This window comes from Loxodonta africana, unplaced genomic scaffold, assembly GCF_030014295.1.
Source record: "Loxodonta africana isolate mLoxAfr1 unplaced genomic scaffold, mLoxAfr1.hap2 scaffold_43, whole genome shotgun sequence".
In the NCBI taxonomy this organism is placed as follows: domain Eukaryota; kingdom Metazoa; phylum Chordata; class Mammalia; order Proboscidea; family Elephantidae; genus Loxodonta; species Loxodonta africana.
This window is the reverse complement of record NW_026975144.1, coordinates 956,693-973,474: the sequence shown is the minus strand read 5'-3', so window position 1 is coordinate 973,474 and position 16,782 is coordinate 956,693. Positions and strand designations below refer to the sequence as shown.

The 16,782-nt window shown below is 43.9% G+C and overlaps 1 long non-coding RNA gene across 1 annotated transcript in view; it reads left to right on the top strand.

The window, feature by feature from the left end:
• Positions 1-16,782, top strand: part of LOC135229625 (uncharacterized) — a 152,098-nt gene that overhangs the window by 27,815 nt on the left and 107,501 nt on the right. The gene's annotated exons all lie outside the window — the stretch shown is intronic.

Here is a 16,782-nt window from a genome sequence, read left to right as displayed (position 1 = left end):
TATTAATGGATATTTGCATCAGTTTCTTCTCATGATGAGTTGTGCCCCATCAGCAAATGTCATTAAAGTGGGATCTACTTTGAGGAGGTCGCTCTTCCCCACTTGTATTTTGAGTGCCTTCCAACCTAAGGGGTTATCCTCTGTCATTCAATCAGACAGTGTTCCAGTACTATTTGTAAGATTTCACTGGCCAGTTTTTTTAAGAAATAGATCACTAGGTCCTTTTTCCTAGTCTGTCTAAATCCAGAGCTCCACTCAAACCTGTCTACCATGGGGGACCCTGGTGGTATTTGAAATACTGGTGGCATAGCTTCCAACATCACAGCAACATGCAAGCCACCACACTACAACAAACTGACAGAAGAGTGGTGGGAGTTAAAAATGAGAAGAACCAAAAAGAGTGCTTCTTCCATGTCTGCTGATTTAGAGGAACCATGAAAAATTGTCAAGTGAAGAGTGATTCAGAGAAAAACATGGGTAGAGTGTGACGTAATTTCCATGAAAACAAACAAATGAATGTACTTACATGTGTCCCGGCAAAAAGAAGTGTGTAAAAGGGTACATATGTATCTTTGGACACTGGACACTTCAGGGGAGCAGGTACAATATACTTATGTGGGGATGGCTCTTATTATAACTTCTATATACAAATCTCTATTGTTAAATGTGTTATAAGAATGTAAAAGCTTTTAAAGTTTAATAACATCATACGTGTATGTGTGTGTATTTGAAACTTTTTTTTTTTTTTACTATTTTATATATGTGTTTTTTAGTTATCTAGTGTGGCTATAGCAGAGATACCACAAGTGGATGGCTTTAACAAACAGAAACTTATTCTCTCACAGTTTAAGAAGCAAGAAGTTTGAAGTCAGGGCACCAGGTCTAGGAGAAAGCTTTCTCTCTTTGTGGCTCTGGGGGAAGGTCCTTGTCATTTATCTTCCCCTGGCCTAGGAAATTCTCAGCGCGTGGACACTGGGTCAAAAAGACGTGCTCCACTCCAGGCACTTCTTCCTTGGTGGTATGAGGTCCCTCTCATTTCCGCTCACTCTTCTCTTTGTATCTCAAAAGAGACTGACTCAAGACTCACCCTAATCCTGTAGATTGTGTCCTCCCTCATTAACCTAACTGTCTCTAATCCCGCCTCATTAACATCACAGAGGTTAGAATTTACAACACATAAGTAATCACATCAGATCACAAAATGCAGGACAACCACACAATACTGGGAATCATGGTCTGGCCAGGTTGACACACATTTTGGGGAACACTATTCAATCCATAACAATAGAGAAAACACTGTCTTCAATGCCAGATTCAGAGACTTTTATCAATCTATGAAGGGCAAACACAGAAATTGAACAAAATTCAGACCAGCGAAGTATTGCTTGCTCTTGTAACTAATGACTTCTTCTGGTCTCTATAGCTGGAAATGGCCAAAAAGAATTCTATGAGGATTAATTCAGTTATTGCTAAAACATCTACTGCATTTACATGTCTACAGATAAGGAAGAATGCTGGACACCATGTGTGATTCATTAAGTAACACAGGGACTATTAGACTATTGTTCTCCTTCTCTGATATGCCACTATCACCTTCTCCCCTTGTTGCTCTCCTGAAAAACCCACACTTGTATATTCTAGGCTTTTTTCCAGGATTGAATTTGCAGGAAGTTAAAGATATATCTTTGAAAGATAAAAAAGACTTTGGCCACATTGTCTTTAGACAGTTGAACTTCCCAGCCAACCTCTGTGCAGGATGGGAATTCACAATCCCTCCTACTCAGTACCTCTGAGCAGGACGGGATTTCTGTTTCATCATCAGAAGACTGTGGAATTCACCCCTCTTCAGAAAACTTACTTTCCTTTGCCTCAAACTGTCCCTCTCAGGATCTGTCACGGTCACTCTGAGAAATTCACATGGGCAGCCTGTATGGAAGTGCCCATCCTAGAGGCCCTGCCCTCCTTTCCTTGCTCCATAGGGCTTCCTCTGACACTTGGGGTCGCATCTCCCAGGGAGTACACACCTCTGGCACTTCCAGGGATTCCCAGGCCCTGGGATACTGTGGATGGGACTTGGAACTCAATCTCTTTCTTCCCATCCTCACCTTTGGTTATCTGTATTCTGTCTTTACCAGATTTAGGAGGCCTTGTCTTCTCTTTGCTCGTTTCATCTCAGTCAAGCTTTTCTATTCCAACTCTCTGATCTCAGGACAGATCAGGTTAGACCACAGAAAAGAGAAAAGACCAAGCAAACATCACTGATCTGTGCAGAAGCTGCTGGGAAGAGATTCTATTCTCTTTGGTTTAAGGTTTTATGCCCACTGCTCACCGGCAGGCAGGTTCCCCTCAGAGTCTGGCTTCTGTCTGGTACCTTGTACTACAAAGAACTCAGTGACCAGCCCACCTTCACAATCACACCTCCCTTAGAGCTATCTTTGCAGAGGCTGTTTCTCAGACTTCCATGTCCCACTGAAATCCCATTTCTCTTTCCTTACAAACATTGTGCTCATTCTCAGGGCCCTGAGACCTCATCTGCAGATGAGTCTTGTCCTCTTCTCTCCTTGGCGGGGGGAGCTTTGGAGTGGACCTCATGTCTTCAGACAGCTATCCTGGGGCTTCTTCCACCCTGGTGATCTAGGGCTGGATCTCTCCATGTACTTGAGGGGGCGTGGAAGGGGCACAAGGCTAAAAGAGTGGATCTTCCAGGTGAGGTGGGTTTAAGAAGCCTGAATGAAGTTCTTCCCTGAAGGGTGCATATTTTGCAGTCCAGACATCCTGCTCCTCTCAGTCTAAGAGTCCTAGCACGTCTTCAGGCGCTTTCTCCTTTGACCTTGAGGCCATGCCTGCACCCTCTGCAGCCAGGTCTCCGACATGTGTAGCAGCACCAGTAGGTGTGGTAGCCTCTTCAGCCCCTGTCTTCTCCTCCAGATGCTCCTGGAGGTGCCTGGCTCTTCTTGCCAGGACTCCAGGATGCTGACCAGGGACTCAGTGTTAGTTAGACTGAGGGCAGACCTGGTGGCACTCACTTTCTTCAAAAACTCAGCCTCAAGACCAGGGGCCTTTTGCCGACAGGAGTGTGAGATGTTTTGGTCTGGTCTGCCAGACCATGGCTAACCCCTTGACCTTACACACTTGGGTAGAATACTCATACTTGACCTATGGATCTCTGGAGTAATTTGATGAGTGGGAATTCTGCCTAGTGGAAGCTGATGCAAGAGGCCTCGCTGATACTTGGGGAATCCTCCTGGGCTTGGAACTTGGGCTTTTTGTTCTCATGTTCTACCCTGAGTGACACTTTCCTCTTGGGTTGAGACTTGCAATAATGGAGAGTTAATTTACATGAGCCGTCTGGGCTCTGGTGTCTCAACTGTGACCTAAGTCTCTGGTCTAGGGATCCCTGGAGGCCTCTCCATCACCACCATCCTCCACTTCCACAGTCCCCATGGTTTCTTTCTTCTTCCCCAGGCACAGACCATACTTTAGGGAATTTACTCTGGGCAATAAAGTCTCCTCCAGAAAATTTCAGTGATGGTGCTACCTTATAGCAAAAGTCTATCGTTTTTCCAAAAATTATAATACATTGATTTAAAAATAAAACTCCCAGTTTTCTTTTAGTAGATTCCAATTCATAGCAACCCTATAGGACAGAGTAGAACTCCCCATAGGGTTTCCAAGGAGCAGCTGGTGGATTCCAACTGCCAAACCTTTTAGTTAGCAGCCGAAGGTTTATCCTGTGATAGTTTATAATATAAACAGAGGATCGCCACATTAAAAAAAAATTTTTTTTTTTTTGCGTTTGTTGGATGGAAGTGAATTTGCTCCTGTGGAATATGGAAGTTACCTCATGCTGTGCACCTTCATGATAATACATGGTTTCTCTAAAAACTGTTTTCTATGAAAGTTATTTTTTTAGTAAATTTAGAGTGTAAACATTGAAACAGGAGAATCGGTCTCCTCTTTGTAACTTGTTTTCATCCTCCTTTGAAGGGAAGGATTTTCATAGAAGGAATTATACTTAAAGAGACAGCGTAATTTGTACTTTTCTGTGTGATTTAAAACTTCTCCTCGTACCGTTAACTAGCCTACACCAGGAGATTAAAATTGCCTTTCTCTGAACAGAAGCCCATTACCATGTCCTTCAGCGTGAGGCAGAAACAGATGTCCATATTTGAGAGTCTGATGGCACAAACCTTAGTAGCTGAATCACAACCATGCCTCCTGTGTGGGCGAGCGGGGCTTGTATATGTCAGCTTAAGGGTCAGTTTTTTTCTGAGTTTGAGGGAAGGATTGGCGAGTTAAGGAAGAAAGAGAAGGAGTTTGGGAGGGGAGTGTAAGCTCCAGTGACAGACAGAAGATGGGGTGGGGGATCTCTCAAAGGGTATTAGAGGCCAGTCAGAAAACCAGGAAGCAGCAGGAAGCAGGGCCAGTGGAGGGCAGCACTGGGTGGAGGAGGACAGCAGAGGTAATAGTAGTGGGGAGGGCAACAAAACTGGCCTGAAAAGAGCGATAAATGACTGATCCTGGATGAAGCTCAGGTTAAGAAAAGCAGGAAAATAAAAAATTCTATCCTGTAGCCATGTTTGTGGTTAGGAGTTGTTAGGCTCTTGAGGGAGGTGGGCAGGAGACACAGGAGGGGAAGGGGAGTTCCTGGATCTAGGAAGGAGTCTACAGCCCTTCTTCTGCCCTCAATGATGTGGGTTCTGGCCTCTTCAACCTACCACTCCCAGAACCTCCTGAGAAATTTCCTTAGTTCTTCACATGGTATATTAATTCCATCTCATTAGAAAATATAATAATTAAGTACGCTTCTTGCAACCCACCCTTTCCACCATCCTATACTCTCTGCCCCAGTTGCCCACTGGCTTCCTTCCTTTCCACCATGTTCAGATCCAGAACAAAAGAGTGCCTTTTCTGCAGCTATTCTGGAAAGCTCTCAAACTTACAATTGAATTCTTTCATTTCATCCCTCATTTATTCCTACATTTCTTATTGACAAAATAAACTTTGGTTAATTATCTACTAAATGACAGAAAGTGCTTTCTCAGGAGAATCTTCCTTATGACCTTATCCATTCATCCCAAATCCTTCATCTTGTCCTACCATGGCTCTCTTTTCTGGTGGAAGTCAGACCTTTTGTTCTGTAGCGCTCATCAATCTGGGACAACTTTTCCTCACCTTTATCTGGAGTCTTAGAGAAAGGCCTTTTCCTCGTGTGTCACTGTTTCATCCTGCTTGGGTGAAGATGTCCAAACATAATGGTCTGAAGGACCTTTATCCCTTCTCCCAGCAGGAACCTTTGATAACCTGGGGACTCTGGCTTGCTCCTGAATTTCCTTGATTCAGTAGCTACAGTTTCTCTCCCACAAGACCTGAGGTTGGCACCCTTTTCAAAAAGCAGCTGAGATCTGAGTTAGCACCAAGGCTTCCGTAATCCTATGTGACATCATTGCTGACAGTGCTGAGTTCCATGGGCCCAGTTTGAAGCTAAACACGGCAACCAGAAAAACATGAAACTGTCAGGTAGGCACTTGAGAAGTGCTAGTGCCAATGTGGGAAGAAGGAGATTAGATACTAAAAATGAATTGAAACTTTTCGGTGCCGTGTAAGGGGTTACTATCCCTTGGTGGGTAAAGAGAGCACAGGGAATGATAACAGTATCATGGGCAGCTGCTTTCTCCCAGTCCTCTCATTTGACTCTGTTGGAATCATGTCTCTCCAGCTCTGGTTATAAAATGTCCACTCTGAGCCCCTCTTAGGTCTCCTTAGCCTCTGAGTCTTCACACAGGCTCTGCTCTCTGACTAGGAGATGTTCTCTCCCTTCCCATCTGCTGGCCTACTCTCCCTGGTGAAGCGTGGAGGTGAAGAAAACTGACCCCACTGGAACAGATGAGGTTTATGACTTACCAAAAAGCCCTAAGACTCAGGAATTTTGTGGTCAGCCAGAATGGGAAGTTTGGGAGTTGACTTGGGGAAAGCCCATGACAGACTCTGTTTTTGTTTAGGAGGCCATTTAGAAGAGAAACCAGCAAATGGGGAGACCATTTGAGGAAGAAATTAAGAAGGTTGGGGTGGTGATGAGGAAGGAGGAGACTTCTCCAAGGAAAATAAAAGTTCCAACATGGGGATGGTAGGGGCTTGTGTTGTGTGACCCAAAAGGACAGAAGAGGCAGGAATGGTAGGGAAACAATAGAACAAAAGATAATCTGTGCCTGTTCACAAATGTAACAAATCCCCCAGTTCTTTTACCCTGTTTCCTCAGACTTTTCTCATCAAGCCATCCCTCCCCTTTTACTGAAGCCTGTGGAAAATACCTGGGGCTTCCTGGATGCTCGGCCTTTTTTCATCCCTTAACTATTCAGTCATATTCCCAACTTGGTTCAGGCATGACTTCCTGGTTGTAGTCTTCCCTGAATCTTCTCCTGGTAGATGAGTCCACTTCTTGCTCTGTACTCCATTGTACCCAGGAAACCCTTTACCACAGCATAAAACACAATTGCATTTACTACACATTCTTCCCCTCTCTGTTCCCACGCCTTCTATGAGACTCCAGAGCACCTTTCATTAGCAGTAGGAGTCTTTTTCCACCTGTTAGTTGAAGGCTGACCATACAGTTGCTTCGGCCCTTGGAATAGTAGCAGAGATGATACAAGGAGAGAATTGAAAAGATTTTACATTGAGGCTTGCCCTTTTGTTGCTCTTAAACCCTGAGAACCTGTGGGAGTGACCCCAGGCCAGCCTGCTGAATGATGAGAGACCATTGGAAAGAGGATCCAGCGGTTTCACTGAGTTGATTTTATGAAACTGGCTCTCAGGTGACCTGGAAGCAAATTGTAGACACATGAGTAAGCCCTGCTGCGAGCCACTGTGGCTGGCCCAGATCAGAAGAACCCCAAATTGACAACCTGCAAAATTGTGAGCTTAGTAAATGGTTGTTTTTTTAAGACACTACCTTTTGGAGTCATTTGTTACACAGCAATACGTGACTGATACACCTGTTAACTTGGCCGTTTCTCTCACCAGGCAGTGAGGCAACTTCTCTAAGTCATTTCATCACCAAGAGCATCTGGCCTAGGGTCTGACATGTAGCTGTTCATACAGGAAATCTTTGTTGACTTAATGCATGAATGGGTAATACGAATTGTATGTGTGAGTCTGCACAAAATCATGTATGAAAAAAAGCATGATTTTTTAAAAAATAAAATGAATTGAGGCTCAGAACTACCTGCTTACAAAATTGAGGGGAGTTTTTAACCTCACTTACTTTTAGGGTACTCCCTCCTCCAGATATGCAGTAATTCCCAGGGTCTAATGAAGGACCAGTGCTTGGAGAAGACCTTCAGCACACCCGTTGCCTCAGCCTATGTGGGTGATCTCTCTAGAAGCATTCGTTCTGCTGTTTCCATTCTCAGCTGGAGCGTGAGAACCTTGGTGGGGCTGTCAACAGCATAACAGGGTTTGTCTACTTATGTGCCTGCATCAGCCTTTGAGGTGCTGTAACCTACTCCAGGGCACTGTCAAGAAGGAGGTCCTACCCCTTCCCAATGTCTAGGACCCTACTATCTGACTGTCACTCTTCCCCTGGGCTCCAGTTCACTCAGTGTGATCACCTCAGTGAGCTGAGGCTTTTACCACAGACTCTTCAGAGTCTTGAAGTTTCAGGGCTTTAACACTGTGAGTCCAGCTATCTCCTTGAAATGAGGTAGGGAAAATGTAGGAAGATTTTATTTTCCATTTAATGTTGAAATAAAATTTCTTGCCCTGCATTTTCGAAGGGTCCTGCCTAACAATTCCCTCTGTTCTCTTACAAGATGTAGGTCAATGAAGAGTGAATGTTTGTTGTGTCATAATCTGCAGAAGGATGCAAAGCGCACATGGAGTCCATTCCCTCGATGCTCACACTACAGTGCCCCACCCACGTGGAAATCTCTGCAAGTGTTACTGAGTCCCTCCCACATCCACAGTGAACAGCTTTCAGATTCTTATAATAGGGAATTGTGTCCTAACACCAGCTGCTCCCTGGAAACACTATGGGGCAGTTCTACTCTGTCCTGTAGGGTCTCTGAGTCAGAATTGACTCAGTGGCTACGGGTTTGTTTTTTTCTTTCAGGCGGGTGGTGGGAGTTTGATGTCAGCTCCATAATCATGTTATTAAAAAATAATGACAGGGTGGCAGGTGAAAGCAACAAAACAAAACTGAAATGAAATGGCTTTTTCACATTTATTGGCCCCACAGAGTTCCTTCGAGGTGTTTACTTTTCACTAGATTCGGAGAAATCTTTGTGAGAGAGACACAGCTTGAGATAGCTCCAAAATTACATGTTTCCCTCCTTAATGTTAGGTTACATTAAGAGCTGGTTGGCTGGTTTATCATCTGCCTGCTTCACAAAAATAGAAGGCCCATGCGGGCAGGAACTTGTCTGTTGTGTTTGTCAGAACATCCTGGTACCTGGCACCTAAGAAGTGCTAAAAAAATGATCTGAGTGAATGTGGGTGGGTTTTTATAAAAAACACTGTGTTGCTGTCTTTATTTAGTTAAATAGTGAAAACAGGGATAAGGAAAATGGAGACAATTATTCATATAATTTAGAGTTACATAAGATGAGAATAGAACTTGAATAATGAAGAGATAAAAAAATAAGCTGTACGGATGGAATGTACCCCCTTCCCTTTGCTCTGGAGGGAGACATTTTAAAATTGGATTGTTTTTTTCCTACTGATTTATAGGTTCTATATGTTAATTGAAAAGTTAGTCTTTTAGGAATCACAAATATTTCTATTGAGATACAATTTACCTGCTGTAACACTGCCTTTGAAAATATGCACAATACCGTGGCTTTTAGTATATGGGCAGACTTGGCACAACAGTCACCACTGTCTAGCTTCAGAATATTTTCAGTGCCCCGTAAATAAAGGCCCTTGTTAATAAAGGCGTATTAACAGTCATCCTCATTACTCCTTTCCTCCAAGCCGTAGCAACCACTAATCTACTTCTGTCTGTGTTGGTTTGTTCTGGACATTTCATGTAAATGGAATCATGCACGATGCGGTCATTTGTGTTTGACTTCTTTCATTTAGCGTAATATTCTCAAGGTTCGTCCGTGTTGTGGCGTGTATCCGTACTTGGTGCCTTTTGTGGTTCCAGTCTATGAATATACCACATCCTGTCTATCAGGTCATGACATGTGGGTTCTCTCCACATTTTGGCTGTTATGAATAACACTACTAGGAATACTCTGTGTAAGTTGTATGTGAACATGCTTTTGATTCTCCGGGGTACAGACCTAGGAGTGCAAGTGCAGTGTTGTATGGTAATTCTCTGTTTAACTTTCTGCAGAATTGCCAAACCATTTTCCAAAACAATTGGATCATTTTACATTTCCACCAGCGGTATTCCAGCTTCTCCACATCGTCGCCGACACTTGTCCATCCTGTTGAGTTTAGCCATCTTAGTGGTTTTGAAATAATAGTGCACTTTAGTTTAGATTTGCATTTCCCTGATGACTAATGAGGTTACGCTTCTTTTCCTGTGCTTGTTGACAGTTTCTGTATCTGCTTTTGAGAAATCTCTATTCAAATCCTTAGCCTGCAAACTTTTTTTCAGCTTTTTGCCTGTATTTTTACTCTCTTCATATACTTTTTGATATGCCAAAGATCTATAGATCTTAACAGTTTTAGCCTTCATATTTTGGGATTTTTAAAAAGTCTTTTATCAATAAAAAGAAAATAAAAACTTCTAAAATTTTTATAGTTGCATATTTTAATTTTCAATATTCTATCCATCTGGAATTTTGTTTTGTGTAAGGTATGAGAAAAAGGATGAAAACATTTTTACAGGTGGTCTGAGTGATTACCAAATTGCTACAAACGCTCCTTTTCCCATGACCCATATCTTCACTGCATTTTCCCGTAGTCGGTACAGAGACGCCTTTTTACAAAGGGAGGCCCACCATTCCCAGCCATTTCATTTTAAGGTTTGTTTTCTGCAATTAAATCCCTTGTGTATCTTATCTACACACCTTTTCTTTTAAGCTAATACAAATTTTGTGTGAGTAGGACCTTGGCGAGTGTAAGATGGGCTTGAATTTCATAACTGGTTCCGTGTGGTGCAGCCCAGCAGACGGACAGACAGAAGCAAGGGCTGCAGAGGCGACAGAAGCTATGAGAACATGAGCCTCTAGAGATTTGCTGTGGAATTTCAGATAAAGATTCCATGTGCCAGGAATAGTCTACATCATGTGGACGCAGTGGTGAAAGTACACATTGTCCCTGCCATTGTGAAGGGGACACCCAGTGCAGGTGGGAGGGGGACTGGTAAAATGCAGTCCAGAGAAAGGACAGACCATGCTCCAGGAACCACACTGGACTTCAGAGAGCTTTGTTGGCTGCCGTTCATCTGTCCGGCTTCTAGATGTCAGAGTGCCCTCAGGCTCAGTGCTTAGTCCTCTCTCTCTATTGACACCCTCTCTCTAGGATGCCTCAGGGAGTCGGTTGCTGTCTGTCTGTAGCTGAGGATGTGATGTTTACACCTCCATCCATTTCAACTCCTCCTGGTTCATGACTTCTATTCAAATGTCAGCGTAACTCTATGTACCGAGTTCTTCATCTGTAAAATGTGCCTTATAATGATACATTCCTCACATGGGTATCATGCAGAGCAAGTATCTTAAGAGAGGAGAAGCCCTCACAAGAGTCCTGGCACCAGTAAGTGTTAGCTGTCAGTATTATTACCTGCCATCTCCACGTAGATGTCTAACAGCTGTGCCATGTTATCAACGCCATGAAACAATTCTTGGTCCCAACCCCGTTCCACCCTTATCGATGAATTTCTCAGGGCTTCAGTGATGGGAATGTGTGCGTTTTTCCACATAATGGACATGGCTAATAAAGGTTGGCCTGGTCCTTCATAATAAGTTGCTCCAAAGTTTATATGGGTGGACTCAGACAAGTGATAGCCAACTAATATAGACAAAAAATAGAACTCTCAGCTGCTCATATTTGTACTCTCAGCCTAGAATATCTGGTGAGGGTACTATATGGACTGAATTGTGTAACCCCCCCCCAAAAAAAAAAAAAGTACGTTGAAATCCTAACTACTGTACCTATAAATGTGACCTGATTTGGAAATAGGGGATTTTTAAAATTATTTTTATGAGGCCATACCAGTGTAGGGTGAGTCCTAAACCTAATCCCTTCTGAGTTACAAAAAGAACAGAATAGACACAGACACAAACAGGGGAAGAGAGAGACAGACAAAGGGGAAGATAATCTACAAGGCCAGGAACGGAAAGGGTGGCTGGAAGCTGCTAGAAGCTGAAGTAGACATGAGCCATGCCCTGAATTCCTACTTCTAGCCTCCCGAACTGTGAGAAAATAAATATCTGTTCTTTAAAGCCACCCAATTGTGTTATTTTTTTCTTATGGCAGCACTAGATGACTAACACATACCCATGGTTATACACGAAGCCTGGTGTAAAATAGTGTTCTCCCCTCCTTGTCTAGCCCACCCGAATCCTGCTATTTCCTTATCAGTGTCCTCTGCTTTCACTAAGAGCTACAACAGAGTCGGCTTGATGCTGATGCATAGAAATGCAGTTTATTTTTTAGTTTATATTTATGATTGACTAGCATTAATTTTAATGGTTTGTTAATTTTTCTGTGGAGACATTTCTGTAATCTATGAATAATAGCAGTTGCAGCTTTTCCTTCTTTTTGTTGTCATTTTGTTCTAGCTTGGACCTCCAGTGTTAAATATTTAATATAAATAATGATAGAAAGCATCCTTATTTTTTTAATATTTTTTTGTGTGCTTTAAGTGAAAGTTTTCAAATCAAGTCAGTCTCTCACACAAAAACGCATATACACCTTGCTATACACTCCCAATTACTCTCCCCCTAATGAGGCAGCCTGCTCTCTCCCTCCACTGTCTCTTTTCATGTCCTTTTCGCCAGCTTCTAAACCCCCTCCACCCTCTCATCTCCCTTCCAGGCAGGAGATGCCAACATAGTCTCAAGTGTCCACCTGATCCAAGAAGCTCACTCCTCACCAGCATCCCTCTCCAACACATTGTCCAGTCCAATCCATGTCTGAAGAGTTGGCTTCGGGAATGGTTCCTGTCCTGGGGCAACGGAAGGTCTGGGGGCCATGAGCACTGGGATCCTTCCAGTCTCAGTAAGACCATTAAGTATGAATTTATGAGAATTTGGGGTGTGCATCCCACTGTTCTCCTGCTCCCTCAGGGTTTCTCTGTTGTGTTCCCTGTCAGGGCAGTCATTGGTAGTAGTCGGGCACCATCTAGTTCTTCTGGTCTCAGGATGATATAGTAGCTGATTCACGTGGCCCTTTCTGTGTCTTGGGCTTGTAATCACCTCGTGTCCTTGGTGTTCTTCATTCTCCTTTGATCCAGGTGGGTTGAGACCAATGGATTCACCTTAGATGGCTGCTTTCTAATGTTTAAGACGCCAGACGCCAGTCTTCAAATTGGGAAAGCATCCTTATTTTAATGCTAATTAATTTTAAAGAGAATGTCCCACATTTCACCATGAACTATCATGCCAGTTGTATTTTTCCAACTTAAGGAACTCCTTTTCTGGTCCATGATTGCTCAGAGTCCTTATCTCTCAGTGTGATTGGATTTTATCAACTGCTTTGTCCCCATCTCTTGAGGTGAGCATGTCTTTTCTTCTTCCATCTATGCTTATGGTGAATTAAATTATTAAATCTTTAATGTTCACTCAAGCTTGCATGCTGACGATAAACCTCCTTGATGATGGCGTATTACATGGTTTATACTTTGGTGGATTTCCTTTGCCAGTATTTTATGTAGGTTTTTGCATTTCAGTTACTTAGTGTGCTTGCCCTGTAACTCTTCTTCTACCATCCCTGTCTAATTTGGTGTCAATATTAAACTAGCCTTAGGGATGAAGTAGAGGAGCATCTCATCTTTTTCTCTTCTTTTCTGACTTTGCACAAGATTAAAATGCTCTGTTTCTTGCCTGTTTGCTGCAACCTGAATGAAAGTGGTCTCGGCCTCCTATTTTCTTAGGGAGATCTTGAACTACTGACCCATTTTGTGTAGTGATTAAAGGTCTTTTCTGGTGCTACTTAGAAAAATTTCCACTGCATGTTCTAGGCTGCTAGGATTTCATCTTTAAATGTTATGTTGTTATCACTATTTTCAGTCTCATCCACGTCAATTACTCAATCCCAAATTTTCCCTCATTTTTCCAAAGTCAGACTCTACATCTATTCCTGGCACCAATTCCCTTATCTAAGACTTCTTTGCAAACAAAAATACAACCCAGCATCTTTGAGTCCATGATGTGAGAATACAGTCCCATATAACTTTTTTTGTAACTGTTGTTAAGTGTTTCTCCTCTTTTTTTTTTTTTTTGTTCATTTCCCACCTATCTAGCAGTTTCAAAGTTGTGCACTTCAGGTTGAGGTCATTAGCTGGATTGACTCTGTGCAGGGCCATGGGGTGCCAGTTGCAAATGCGCATCAAAAGAGCACTCCTCTAGAACTAGGAGGCAGGAGGAGGTGGTTGTTCTGTTGGGGGGGGGAGGGAACTGGGCAGGGCTGTGTGGAGAGGGGCGCCCAGGGGAGGTGCCAGGTCGGAGGCTGCCCCACCACAATCTCACGTGCATCAGGAAGGAGCTGGCTGCAGGAGCCTTTTGCGAGAGTCCCAGCCCACCCAGCCTTGCCCTGAACTCAGACCCGCTAGGCTCACAGGTCCCACCAGAACTAGGGGAAGCCTGAGGCTACCGATGTCAAGTCCCAGGGTACACCCCTGAGCCCAGTCACAGTGCTTATGCTGGGATAGTAGGGCAGAGGAGGCGTATGGGGACTTGGGTCCAGAGGGTGACCCAGAAAGGGTGGGAGAGTTGTGGTCACCCTAGGACTCTGGCTCCGCACGTGAAGGGCCCCAGGTTGCACTTCCAGGAGGAGAAGGTGAAGCCACAGAGGCCACACTGCTCACACAAACAATCCCCCACCCCCTCTGCCCTTTCTCCAGGCTGGACGCCCCTCCTGTGCTGTCCTCAGAAGGGCTCTTCAGGGACCGCACCCCTAGTTTGTGGAGCAGCAGAGCCTGCCCCAGTCTGGACTAGGGATTTTATTTCTTCCACTCTCACCACTGGCTGAAGGCAGACTCCTGTCTCCACAGACTAAAGAGGAATTATCAAAATGAGCTCGAAACTCTAGATTTGAGTTAAGGATCATAAATTAACACAGAGAAATACAACTTTAACAACAAAGACCTGTTTGGAGCCCCAGTTGCAATTAAAAAAAAAAAAAACTTGAACAGAGGGAGTGATAAAGTCTTCCTTCTTTTGCCACCCTCTCTCGGTGGTCCCAAGCTTTCTCATCTCCCACCTCACAAGACTGTATCAACTGCTTTGAGACTTTTAGAATAAAGATCCCCAGGCATATCACTGCTGTTACCCTGTGAGGATTTCCCCAGTGCTGGGTTAGACTAAGACAGAATCCTTCCAAGGCTTCCAGGGCCTGTGTACTGGACGGTCAGCACACGGAGCCTCAGAGCCCACTTCGTTTTTCCTGCAGTTGGGCACGACCCCAGGGACATGACCCTTGAGAGTGCTGACACTTCCTGAAGGCAGTGACCCTCCCCCTGGGCTTCTCTCTGCCTGGGTCTCAGAATCTCTGAGGCCAACTTGTACCCTCGGAAGTGTTTCTGCTGAAGGACACGTAAACAGCACTGTGGATTTGTGTCCTGCAGTCTGCAAAACTGCCTCCCCTGAGTGGGGTGAGGAGCTAGTGAAATACTGAAATCATTGAAACTAGCAGAAGCCACAGCTCATGGTGCTGGGAGAGAACTGGGAAGGACGGAGAGGTGAAGAGGCTATAAAGGCCCAGTCGTGAAGGCGACCATGGGCCAGGATGTCCTGAAGTCGCAAAGCTGACCAATGCTGAGTGCCCTAAAACCTGCCACTCCTGTACCCATCTTTTCTTTCAATGGACAAAGTCTTCCCCTGCTCTTATGCGCCTGGGCTGGAAGGGCCTTTGACTTATAACATGAAGCAGCCTCCAGAGCCTCTTGGGGCAAGTGATGGTCAAGGAGGCTCTGCCTAACCCCACCCTGCCCTTCCCACTTGTCAGAGGACGAGGAATTTCAATCTTCCAGCTCCTGGGCTGATCTAGTGACTTGTAACAGGATTTCGCTGGAACTGGAAGGTGTTGAAGACAGGAAGTACTCCTGGGTTTCTTCACCCAGCTGAATGCCTAGTTCCTGGTGTTATTACACGGCTTACATTCAGGATAAGAAGAGGCGTTTGGAGCTTTACGCATGACCTCTTAGCAGAGGTTTCTGTTCAGGAGCGAAGAGGTAAAAAGAAGCAGTATCTACTAAGTCCTTTTCCAAGAGTCTCAGGAAATTCTCACGAAGACCCTCTCAGGTAAGGACTGACGGGAAATGCCTTGGTTTAATATTAAACTTTGCCCTTGACACATTTTGTTTATGGAGGGCATATACATATTGTCCGCTCAAGAAAGCACTGTAGTTCTTATCTAGACTTTATGTAGAATGAGTATATATAAAACCTAAACTTGGTCCTTAAGCAAGGGGTTACCTCTCAGAGAAGGCCTATGGGAAGGTTTCTACCAAATTCTGTGGTGCTGCCATTGCTCCAAGGAGCCCAGGTGGTGCCAAATTTGAGCACTCGGCTGTTAACCGAAGGTTAGTTTTTTGAACCCACCAAAAGGCTCTAAGGAGTAAAGACCTGGCGAACTGCTTCCGTTAAGATTACAAACCAGGAAACCCTATCGGGGCAGTTCTCCTTTTACACTGGGCCACAATGACTCAGAAACCCACTCGATGGCACCTAGCAATAACAACAGGAAGCCGTTGCCCCCCATGTGCTTGAAGTGCCTCTCTGGGGAAGGTTGGCCTTCAGAGCCAGCTCATGGCCACACGAGAACTGAGGCTCATGTTTTGTTACCACACCTTAGTTTCAGTCAGTAAATTTATTTTCCAGTTTATTCACGAGACTTGACTGCAGACATCTCTCAGGTATTGTCAAAATTAATTCCATTCTCTAATAATGATTTGCCAGGACGTCTTTCCAAGCGTTTCCAAGAGACTGGAAAAACTTTCCAAAGAGGCTTGTCCAGCGCCATGTTGTGCAGTAACTACAGTGTTGACGTAGTATATTAACCACATAGTTTCCACGTTTTCTGCTTTCCATAAATACAACTGAAATTCCAAGTCTACCACCTGAAGTACTTCCTTTAGTGTTTCACTTAGAAGTCTGGTGGTGATGAATTCTCTCAGGTTTCTTTCCCCTAAGAATGGCATTATTTGTGCTTCTGAAGGTAATGATACATAGATACGTGTACATAGAATTCTGGGTTAATATTTCCATCTTTCAGGATTGAAAAAATGATGTTTCACAATCTATTTTTTTGGCTTTCATGGCTTCTGATAGTGAATACAGAGTCATTCAAATTATTTTTCTCAGGTGAAATGTGTTGTTTTCTCTCTACCTCCTTCCTGAGTATTTTCTTGACCTTTGTTATTCTGCAGTTGATTATGATGTATGGTATTTTTATGCAAGTAACCCATGTTCTATATATATATATGTGTGTGTCAACTGTTTTTCCCCTCCTGGGTGTGTCTGTGAGTACAGTATACTGTTTTTTTCTTTTTACATGCTGCTGTTAAAAAAAAAAAAAATTAGAGTAATGCACTTACAAATATACTTGGGATGTGGGGTAAGGCCCACTGGGTTGGCAAAAAACCCATAACCCGCAGAATATTTTTGTGCAAAT